Consider the following 9,349-nt stretch of genomic DNA (forward strand, 5'->3'; position numbering starts at 1 on the left):
GATCTAGCTTCAACGGATCCTTGGATGGCTCGAAGTTCTTGAAGCAGAATCATGACACGAAAACAAGTTCAAGTAAGATCATCACTTGAAATAAGATTGTTATAGTTATAGAAATTGAACCAAAGTTTGAATATGATTATTACCTTGTATTAGAATGATAACCTACTGTAAGAAACAAAGATTTCTTGAGGTTGGATGATCACCTTACAAGATTGGAAGTGAGCTAGCAAACTTGAAAGTATTCTTGATTTTATGTAACTAGAACTTTTAGAATATATGAAGAATACTTAGAACTTGAAGATAGAACTTGAGAGAGATCAATTAGATGAAGAAAATTGAAGAATGAAAGTGTTTGTAGGTGTTTTTGGTCGTTGGTGTATGGATTAGATATAAAGGATATGTAATTTTGTTTTCATGTAAATAACTCATGAATGATTACTCATATTTTTGTAATTTTATGAGATATTTCATGCTAGTTGCCAAATGATGGTTCCCACATGTGTTAGGTGACTCACATGGGCTGCTAAGAGCTGATCATTGGAGTGTATATACCAATAGTACATACATCTAAAAGTTGTGTATTGTACGAGTACGAATACGGGTGCATACGAGTAGAATTGTTGATGAAACTGAACGAGGATGTAATTGTAAGCATTTTTGTTAAGTAGAAGTATTTTGATAAGTGTATTGAAGTCTTTCAAAAGTGTATAAATACATATTAAAACACTACATGTATATACATTTTAACTGAGTCGTTAAGTCATCGTTAGTCGTTACATGTAAATGTTGTTTTGAAACCTTTATGTTAACGATCTTGTTGAATGTTGTTAACCCATTATTTATTATAACAAATGAGATGTTAAATTGTTATATTATCATGATATTATGATATATAATATATCTTAGTATGATATATATACAGTTAAATGTCGTTACAACGATAATCGTTACATATATGTCTCGTTTCGAAATCATTAAGTTAGTAGTCTTATTTTTACATATGTATTTCATTGTTAATACAATTAATAATATATTTACTTATCATTTAACATAATTAACCAAGTGTATAAATATCTTAATATGATTCATATGTACCTAGTAAGACGTTGTTATAACGATAATCGTTATATATATCGTTTTCGAGTTTCTTAAATTAATAGTCTCATTTTTATGTATATAACTCATTGTTAAAATACCTAATGAGATACATACTTATAATAAAATCATGTTAACTATATATATAACCATATATATGTCATCGTATAGTTTTTACAAGTTTTAACATTCGTGAATCACCGGTCAACTTGGGTGGTCAATTGTCTATATGAAACCTATTTCAATTAATCAAATCTTAACAAGTTTGATTGCTTAACATGTTGGAAACACTTAATCATGTAAATATCAATCTCAATTAATATATATAAACATGGAAAAGTTCGGGTCACTACACATGGGACGTTTTAGTTGAAAAATTTCTTAAACAATTCTTTCCTGCATCTAAAGCCGTAAGACTTCAAGGAGAAATTGTTACGTTTACACAGAAACCGAATGAAACTCTATATGAGGCGTGGACAAGATTTGGAAAGTTATTAAGAGGATGTCCTCAACATGGTTTAGATACCTGTCAAATAGTACAAATATTCTACCAAGGATGCGACATCACTACAAGGAAAGACATAGATATAGCAGCTGGTGGTTCCATTATGAAGAAAACCGAAATTGATGCTTATAAAATTATTGATAACACTGCTTCCCACTCACATAAGTGGCACCAAGAAAAAGATATCGTTAGATCATCTAAAGCAGCTAGAGCCGATTCTAGCCATGACTTAGATTCCATTTCCGCAAAGATAGATGCTGTCGAGAGACGAATGTAAAAGATGACTAAAGATATACACTCAATATGAATTAGTTGTGAGCAGTGTGGAGGACCACATTTGACAAAAGATTGTCTCAGTATTGAATTAACAATGGAACAAAGAGAGAATATTTCATACATAAACCAAAGGCCTGGAAATAATTATCAGAATAATTATCAACCGCCAAGACCGATCTACAATCAAAACCAGAATTATAACAGAAATGTTCCATACAACAACCAACAAGGTCCTAGCAATCAACAAGTGTCCAACAATGATTACAATCAGCAAAGACCTAATTTTCAAAACAAACCACAACAACCCGATGATAAAAAGCCGAATTTAGAAGATATGATGACGAAGCTAGTTGAAACTCAAACGCAGTTTTTCACATCTCAAAAACAAACCAATGAACAAAATGCTCAAGCATTTAGAAATCAACAAGCTTCTATTCAAAATCTGGAACAAGAAGTAAGTAACCTAGCAAGGTTAATAGGTGAAAGAAAACCGGGAAGTCTACCTAGTGATACAAATGCTAACCCCCGGAATGAAACAGCTAAAGCCATTACCACAAGAAGTGGTACAACACTTAAACCACCTGAAATACCTGTAACTTCTGATGAAGCTATTCCTACTCCACAAGAACCACAACCTGATCAAGATAAGGAAAAAGAACCGGTAGTTGAAAAGGTTAATGAAGATAACACAGTTAAGGCTAAACCTTATGTTAAACCATACCAACCACCACTTCCTTACCCGAGTAAAATGAAGAAAGAGAAACTTGAAGCCGAGCAATCCAAATTCTTGGATATGTTTAAACAGATAAATGTCAATCTTCCTTTCATTGATGTAATTTCAGGAATGCCTAGATATGCTAAATTTCTGAAAGATCTAATATCAAATAGAAAGAAAATGGAAGAGCTCTCGGCTGTTACTATGAATGCTAATTGTTCAGCAGTGCTGTTGAATAAGATACCAGAAAAACTATCTGATCCAGGAAGTTTCACAATTCCATGTTTTCTGGGTAGTCTTAGTTCAATAGAAGCATTGGCAGACTTAGGTGCTAGTATAAATCTAATGCCGTATTCACTATACGCTAAACTAGACCTTGGAGAATTAAAAACAACAAGAATAAGCATACAACTAGCCGATCGATCAATAAAATATCCTAGAGGGATAATGGAGAACATGCTAGTTAAAGTTGGTACTTTAGTATTTCCATTAGATTTTGTTGTTCTGGACATGGAAGAAGATTCTCAAGTTCCTCTCATATTAGGAAGACCATTCTTAAACACGGCTAAAGCAATGATAGACGTGTTCGGTAAGAAATTGACCCTAAGTATAGAGGATGAGAGTGTTACCTTTTCAGTTGATAGAGCAATGCAACAACCACAATATGCAGATGATACATGTTATTATATTCAAACTATAGATGCACATGCAGAATTATTAGAAGAATTTCCAGAATTACAAGGAACAGGATAATGTTCTTTAGGAGAAGGAACTGAACCAATTGATGAAGTTGAAATGTTAGCTACACTTATAGCTAATGGATATGAACCAACAACAGAAGAAATTCAAATGCTAAAAGAAAAAGACAGATATCGATATAAATCATCGATAGAAGAACCTCCGAAATTAGAGTTAAAGCCACTTCCAAACCATTTGGAATATGCTTATTTACATGGTGAATCTGAATTACCTGTAATAATATCGTCTTCTCTTACTGAAAATGAGAAATCACAACTCATTTCTGTGTTGAAAGCTCATAAACCAGCCATTGCATGGAAGATTCATGATATTAAAGGAATAAGTCCTTCGTATTGCACACATAAAATCCTTATGGAAGAAGGTCATAAAATGAATGTGCAACGCCAATGAAGACTAAATCCTAATATGCAAGATGTACTTAAAAAAGAAATTATTAAACTGCTAGATGCAGGTTTAATTTATCCAATTTCTGATAGCCCATGGGTAAGCCCAGTTCAATGCGTGCCTAAGAAGGGTGGCATGACTGTCATTACAAATGAAAAAAATGAGCTTATTCCTACTAGGACTGCAACAGGATGGCATGTGTGTATTGATTATAGAAAATTAAATGACGCCACCAGAAAAGATCACTTTCCCTTACCTTTCATTGATCAAATGTTGGAAAGATTAGCCGGAAATAGTTACTATTGTTTTCTAGATGGATTTTCCGGATATTTTCAAATTCCAATAGCACCCGAAGATCAAGAGAAAACCACATTCACGTGCCCTTATGGTACTTTTGCTTACAAACGCATGCCATTTGGACTTTGCAACGCCCCTGCAACCTTTCAAAGGTGTATGATGGCGATTTTTCACGACATGATAGAAGAATGCATGGAAGTTTTCATGGATGACTTTTCAGTCTTCGGTGATACATATGAATTATGTCTAGTTAATCTGGAACGAATGCTTATTAGATGCGAACAATCAAATCTAGTACTTAATTGGGAGAAATTCCATTTCATAGTTAAAGAAGGCATCATTCTTGGACATAAAATTTCAAAAGAAGGAATTGAAGTGGATAGAGCTAAAGTAGATGTAATTGCTAAACTTCCACATCCCACCAATGTTAGAGGAGTTAGGAGTTTTCTAGGGCATGCCGGTTTTTACCGACGTTTCATAAAAGATTTTTCTAAAATTGCCACTCCTATGAATAAACTCCTAGAAAAGGATGCTCCATTCATCTTTTCAGATGAATGTATCAAATCTTTTAATATTCTTAAAGAGAAACTCACTAATGTGCCGATCATGATAACACCAAATTGGAATCTACCGTTTGAACTAATGTGCGATGCAAGTGATTTTGTAATGGGAGCCGTTTTAGGACAAATGATTGAAAAACGATTTCAACCTATATATTATGCTAGTAAGACGTTACAAGGAGCACAAACGAACTATACAACTACTGAAAAAGAACTCCTTGCTATTGTCTTTGCTTTTGACAAATTTCGTTCATATCTCGTTCTAGCAAAAACGGTGGTCTATACCGACCATTCTGCTCTTAGATACCTATTTTCAAAACAAGATGCCAAACCAAGATTAATCCGTTGGATCTTACTCTTACAAGAGTTTGATATTGAAATCCGAGATAAAAGAGGAGCAGAAAATCTCGCCGCTGATCATCTTTCTCGTCTTGAAAATCCCGAATTAGAAGTTCTAAATGAATCGGCCATACAAGACAACTTTCCTGATGAATATCTATTGAAGATAGATTATAATGAAATTCCATGATTTGCAGACTATGCAAACTATTTAGTATGTGGATTCCTTGAAAAAGGATTATCGTACCAAAAAAGAAAGAAATTCTTCAGTGATATAAAACACTATTTCTGGGAAGATCCACATCTGTTTAAAAGTTATCCCGATGGAATAATACGCCGATGTGTATTTGTAGATGAAGCTAGTAAAATTTTAAACCATTGTCACACAGGACCAACAGGAGGGCATTATGGGCCTCAACTAACAGCAAGAAAAGTTTACGATGCTGGATTCTATTGGCCTACAATTTATAAAGACGCACACCTTCTTTGCAAATCCTGTGATGCTTGTCAAAGGGCCAGAAAAATAAGTCAACGTGATGAAATGCCACAAAATGTCATACAAGTATGTGAAGTATTTGACATTTGGGGTATTGACTTTATGGGTCCATTTCCAAAATCTCATAATAATCTCTATATTCTCGTAGCCATTGATTATGTATCTAAATGGGCGGAAGCACAAGCTCTCCCAACTAATGATGCACGAGTTGTAGTCAACTTTTTAAAACGTCTTTTTGCAAGGTTTGGAACACCGAAAGCTTTAATAAGTGATCGGGGTACTCATTTTTGTAATAATCAACTTGAGAAAGTTCTTAAAAGATATGGAGTAACTCATAAAATCTCCACAGCATATCATCCACAAACAAGTGGACAAGTTGAAAATACCAACCGAGCTTTAAAACGTATTCTAGAGAAAACCGTAGGATCAAATCCGAAGGAACGATCCATTAAATTGGAGGATGCACTCTGGGCTTTTAGAACAGCCTACAAAACTCCAATTGGAACCACACCTTTTAGACTTGTTTATGGAAAAGCATGTCATCTTCTAGTAGAAATTGAACACAAAGCATTTTGGGCTTTGAAGACATTTAATCTTGATTTACATGAAGCTGGACGTCTACGATTAAGTCAGCTAAACGAATTAGAAGAATTAAGACATGAAGCATACGAAAATTCGTTAATCTATAAGGAAAGAACGAAAAAATGGCATGATAAAAGAATCAGAAGTTCAAAAGAATTTAAAGAAGGAGATAGAGTTCTTCTTTTCAATTCACTATTCAAGCTATTTCCTGGAAAATTGAAATCAAGATGGTCTGGACCATTCATAGTCAAAAGAGTTTTCCCATACGGAACAGTAGAATTAATAAATTCAAATGGAATTGAATTTAAAGTTAATGGTCACAGAGTTAAACATTACATAGATAGTCCAATGGAAATCGACAATGAAGTTAATCACAATTTCGATACCACAGCTAACTAAGTGTGGGGAGAATCAAGTCTTTAAAGGATAATATGTATTTCTGTTAGAGTTAGATTATCTGTTTTCGTGTAGTTCTCGAAAATGGAACCCGAATGGTCTTTCCCTAGCAGACCCTAAAGAACTAGTCTTCTCCCCCCATTCTGAATTTTTATTTTTTTTAAGAAATGAAGACTGCCTGTGAACTAAACCATGGTCTAATGCTACACGCTTTGATCACTAAACGTAATAATGACACACTTCCGAGTGAAATAGTATCAGTAATCAGAGAAAGATTGGACGGAGTAAGAAAAGAATCCAAATGCGAAGATAATAAGTTACAATTTGGTAAAGGAAAATCAAAATCCGCAGCGAAGAGAAGAGCATGACACCTAGAAAGATGTCACAAATGCGGAAAATGGTCACATGGAGGTAAATGTTCAAATAATCAAACCTATTCAAATACCGAATTTGTTACTTTATGCAGAGACGGACCGTTCATATGTTTAGAAGAAAAAACACTGAATGCTCGAGGTTACGCCTATGTAGCCATGGAAAACCAATTAAACCGACTATCTTATGAATGGGATAGATCATATAACTAAGAATACTATCTCACAGGTAAGTCTGTACAGTTTTTATTTTTATTTTTATTTTTAACCTTTTGATAATAAACGCTAATTTGTTCGCTATAAAGTATTAAATTGGTATTGAATAAAATTAGGTTTGGCTACCGAAATTATTGATATCATACAAAAATTTATTACATCACGGCGAAATTTAACGTTTATTCTTAAGGTATAAATATCTTTAATCAATCAACCCAAAATATTTCAAAAATTCGTCATGAGTTAAATTAGGTCATGGAACCGAAATTACTTTACCGAAAAGAGGGGCGTATATTTTTGATAATATTTGATTGATTAAAGTGGGATAAAAAGCCAAAAAGATTTTTAATTTTATTTTTACCATGTTTTTAAAATTAATATATAAATCTTAAATTAATATTGTAAACTTTGTAAAAACAATATATTTAAAATTGTAAATATTTGAAAAATATAATATAAGTTTGGTGTGATTTTATAATATGAATTTTTAAATTAAGTTTGATGTGAATTTTTAATTTTTAAATAAGAATTTTTAATTTTATGCATTTCAAATTTTAAGTTTGGTGTGAATTTTTTATATTAATTTTGAATTTTATGTATTTTTATTTTAAGTTTGGTGTGAATTTAAAAACAAAAATTTACTTTATCTCATTAAATTAAAAATATGATTTTAAAATTCGTCGTAAGTTGAAGACTAGGTCATTGAACCGAAATTGCTTTACCCGAGGGAGGGACGAGAACTTTTATTATCATTATTTTTAATCTTATTGAATTAAAGTATGCCAAAAACATTAAAAAAAAAACCTAAAAATCTTAGCTTTTAAAACAATCGCTACAAAAAGACAAATTTTAAAATTTTGTCAAAGGACGGACTAGGACATCGATCCGAAACGACCTCGTCCTAAATAACAAGGGAAACAAAATTTTAAAATTAATTACTTAATTGTTTTAATTAGTATAAGATATAAAAAAAACTAAAAGTACTGTAGCCGGCACCCCATGCGATCGCATGGGGTTTGCACTTGGAACCCATGCGATCGCATGGGGACCAAATGCATGCCAGAAACAAATAGCTCAGAGAGCTGAGTTCTTCACACCACAACACACAAACATACGAAAATACTCCCAAATCACCTCTAAAATTCGCCATTTTTTACCGTAATTCGTCATTTTTCTTGCTCTAATCATGCCTAGATTCTCATTCTTCAGCAAAATGGTAAAAATTACACCCCTAAACTCTATAAATTCCTAGTTTTTGTGATAATTACCAATTTTTTACCTAATGCAATTTTGTTAATTTCTAGTGTAATTAGTGTTAAATTGTTAGTATTTTATGCATGTATAACCTAGATTGATGCTATTTAACATGATTTGAAGCCAAAAACTTCATAATTTTTAGAAATCTAGGGTTTGTGTTCTTGAGCAATTTGGGGCTTTTTGATATAAATAGGTTATTGCCGATTTTTGTCATGAATTATTGCTAAATTGAGTAGTGTAACATGTTTAGATAGTTAAATGATCCAAACATTGATCCTAAACATGATTTTTGGAGATTAAAGTGGACTTTTTAAGTCCAAAATTCATAAACTTGATTAATTTGATGTAATTGCCATTTGAGACTTGTTTAATTATTAGTAATGACTATTTTGACATGTTATTTGAGTTAAATGCTTATGAATTTTGTATACATTTTCATATGTGCTTATTTGAAAAGTGTAGAATTGTGAAAAATTGTGAAAATGTGTATAAGTTTAATTTTGATTTAACATGTTATAGTGATTGTTTTAAGTTGTTATTTTGCTAACACTAATGCATATTTGGATGCACAAATTTTGAGTTTAATGTATTTTGCAGAAAGCCGATACTGGAGGTTCAGGAGCATCATCATCTAGACGACCAGCACCAGCACCAGAACCAGAACCAGAAATACAACACGAACAAGAACCACAACAGGAACAACAACAACAGCCTGATCAGCACATACCTTATTATGATCCGGTACAGTTTGTTGATGAATTCATAGTATTCCCAATGAGGCCGCCAGTAGAATTCCCAACGATTCCTGAGCACACTCTGCATCCTAATCTGAGATTTGATAGGAGATGGAGAGATTACGAGACATATCAAAGGAACAAATTCAAATTGGTAACAAAAAATGTATAGGTGCCAAGGGTAATCGATTGGGCCCCTTTGGAAACGGTCCATCTAGCTGACCGTGTTAGACAGCTTTTAGTTCAAAGGTATGGCAGTTCTTCTTTTACAGATTGGGAACGTCTTTTCACCATTCGTAGACCTGTATATAAGGAATGATGTGTTGAGTTGATGAGTACTGTATCACTTGATACAAATATAGTTAGA

At 32.9% G+C, this 9,349-nt stretch overlaps 1 non-coding gene across 1 annotated transcript; it reads right to left on the reverse strand.

Annotated features, from left to right (window-relative positions):
* Positions 1-1,508: 1,508 nt before the first annotated feature.
* On the reverse strand, positions 1,509-1,615 carry LOC139850833 (small nucleolar RNA R71). The gene has a single exon (XR_011760211.1). It is a non-coding gene; the product is annotated as a small nucleolar RNA R71 (small nucleolar RNA).
* Positions 1,616-9,349: the final 7,734 nt, after the last annotated feature.

This window comes from Rutidosis leptorrhynchoides, chromosome 5, assembly GCF_046630445.1.
Source record: "Rutidosis leptorrhynchoides isolate AG116_Rl617_1_P2 chromosome 5, CSIRO_AGI_Rlap_v1, whole genome shotgun sequence".
NCBI classification, from domain to species: Eukaryota; Viridiplantae; Streptophyta; class Magnoliopsida; order Asterales; family Asteraceae; genus Rutidosis; species Rutidosis leptorrhynchoides.